Source organism: Neophocaena asiaeorientalis, unplaced genomic scaffold (genome assembly GCF_003031525.2).
Source record: "Neophocaena asiaeorientalis asiaeorientalis breed wild unplaced genomic scaffold, Neophocaena_asiaeorientalis_V1.1 scaffold809, whole genome shotgun sequence".
NCBI lineage: Eukaryota > Metazoa > Chordata > Mammalia > Artiodactyla > Phocoenidae > Neophocaena > Neophocaena asiaeorientalis.
The window spans coordinates 112,910-115,815 of NW_020174709.1; positions in this window are offsets into that span (position 1 = coordinate 112,910).

Sequence of the window (2,906 nt, forward strand, 5' to 3'; positions counted from 1 at the left end):
AGATGTCTAACCACCTGGACAATTTAGAGAGTAATTAGTAATTAAATACTATTTTCAATAACGGTAATAAAGTTTGCAAAACAGTAAAACAAAATGATCAAAATGAGCTATCTGAAGAAATGTGTGTTTTAAATAAATACACTTTTATAGGGGAGTAAAGATAATTTTTCCTCTGTTCTTCTAGGTTCTTGGCTGAGACCACCCCCCTAGAATAAAAAGACAGGTTAACAGGAAAAAAACACAGGAGTTTAACAACATGTATACCTCCTCTATACATGGGAGATACTCCAGAAAACTGAGTAACTCCCAGTTATGGCCTGAGCCACCACCTTAAATATCATCTCCAGCTAAAGACAAAAGAAGATGTTACAGGGGAGGCCAGTTATGGCAGGTTACTAGGCAAAACACAGTGTACAAAGGGAAGGTTGTCATGCAGATATAAGTTGTTGTCTTCTCCATTATTAAGAGTTTCTGGAGATTTAGAATCATCTTCTTCCTGGTATAGAGAGGGAGACACCCTTACAAATGGAGATTTCCCTTATAAATGTAAATGTTTCTTAAACTTCTAAAGAGTAACTTCTTGGTTTTCAGAGCTTCTTCTGTGTCTGCAGTTCTTAAAAATAATCATCTCAAAATAATCCTTATGCCAAAGAGACATATTTTGGGGTGGTAAATTCTGCTACCTTTCATTTTAAGAGTAAAATAAAGTAACATCCATCAGCAGAAACCTCTTGAGCATTTCAGAACTAGATTCTCTAAACCAAGAATTGGAATTGATATAAATAGCCATTACTTTTATCTCACACTGAGAGATTATTTAACTTCAGTTTTGTAACGTCAACACAGACCTCACAGTCCAGAGCTATAACTTCAAACGATTTGAGAGGAGGGAGAAGAGGAGAGCCAAGCTCTCCTCTTAACTTCTTGAATGAGTTTTTGTCATTATCCATACAGCCTTATTTTGTAGAATACAAGTCAAAGAGGGGATTTGAAATGTATCCACTTTTTAGTACCTTTATGGTCCTTTTCACTTCTCACATTCTATGGATCTCTATTGTGAAAATTTAAAGGTATTCATTTGCTCTACACAGTATTTTTCCTATTATCTGGCTTGTGATGTAATGATTAACTTGATATTCTGGTTGAAAGAATTAACATAAACCTCATACAGGAATAACTCATTTCCAAGAGAATGTGATTCAGTACAATAATGCCAACTATAATTGAATGTGTAATGCTGTTAATCAATTGAGTTGCTTATTTTCGAGCACTTATATTGGTAATGTGCTTGATGCTGAACAGAATACTCAAAGGTATCTTTCAAAAGGGAATTTATATCATTCAGTATCCTTTGATTGTTCAAATAAAGTATCAGCATATTAAGGTCCACTAGGACCATTGTCAATTATTGTTCAGAATAATGGAATTCTAATTTTTGATATTTCTGTTAGTTTCACAATGTCCTAGCAAAGTCAGTACAAAATGAAAGAACATAAATCATCCTTTTCTTTACTATTTTAGCCATTTAATGCTTTTTACTTTCAGGCTACATAATCAGATTAAAATTTATTTTTATTCAAGTGTAGTCGATTTACACTGTTATGCTAATCTCTTCTGTGTAGGAAAGTGACTCATTTATACACACATATATATTCTTCTTTATATTCTTTTCCTTTATGGTATATCACAGGATATTGAATATAGTTCCCTGTGCTATATAGTAGGACCTTCTTATTTATCCATTCTAAATGTAATAGTTTGCATCTACCAACCCCAAACTCCCAGTCTATCCCTCTCCCTCCCCCGACTTGGCAACCACAAGTATGTTCTCTATGTTTATGAGTCTGTTTGTTTTGTAGATAGGCTCATTTTTGTCATATTTTAGATTCCACATATAAGTGATTTGTCTTTTTCTGACTTACTTCACTTAGTATGATAATCCATGTTGCTGCAAATGGCATTATTTCATTCTTTTTATGGCTGAGTAGTATTCCATTGTATATATGTGCCACATCTTCTTTATCCATTCCTCTGTCGATGAACATTTAGGTTGTTTCCATGTTTTGGCTATTGTTAATAATGCTGCTATGAACACAGGGGTGCATGTATCTTTTTGAATTTTACTTTTGTGCAGGTATATTCCCAGGAGTGGGATTGCTGGATCATATGGTAATTGTATTTTTAGCTTTCTGAGGAATCTCCATACTGTTTTCCATAGTGACTGTACCAACTTACATTCCCACCAGCAGTGTAGGAGGGTTCCCTTTTCTCCAAGCCCTCTCCAGCATTTGCTATTTGTAGACTTTTTTGTTCTGTTTTGTTTCCTTTTTCTTTTTTAATTTCCTCATTGTGATGAGAACTCTTAGGATTTACTCTTTCTTTAATATTTATTTGTTTGGCTGTGCTGGCTCTTAGCTGCAGCATGTGGGATCTTTATTGCCGCATGCGGGATCTTCGTTGAGGCATGTGGGATCTTTTTGTTTTTCTTAACATCTTTATTGGAGTATAATTGCTTTACAATGGTGTGTTAATTTCTGCTTTATAACAAAGTGAATCAGTTATACATATACATATGTTCCCATATCTCTTCCCTCTTGCGTCTCCCTCCCTCCCACCCTCCCTATCCCACCCCTCCAGGAGGTCCCAAAGCACCGAGCTGATCTCCCTGTGCTATGCAGCTGCTACCCACTAGCTATCTATTTTATGTTTGGTAGTGTATATATGTCCATGCCACGCTCTCACTTTGTCCCAGCTTACCCTTCCCCCTCCCCATATCCTCAAGTCCATTCCCTAGTAGGTCTGCATCTTTATTCCCATCTTGCCCCTAGGTTCTTCATGACCTTTTTTTTTTTAAGGTTCCATATATATGTGTTAGCAGATGGTATTTGTTTTTCTCTTTCTGACTT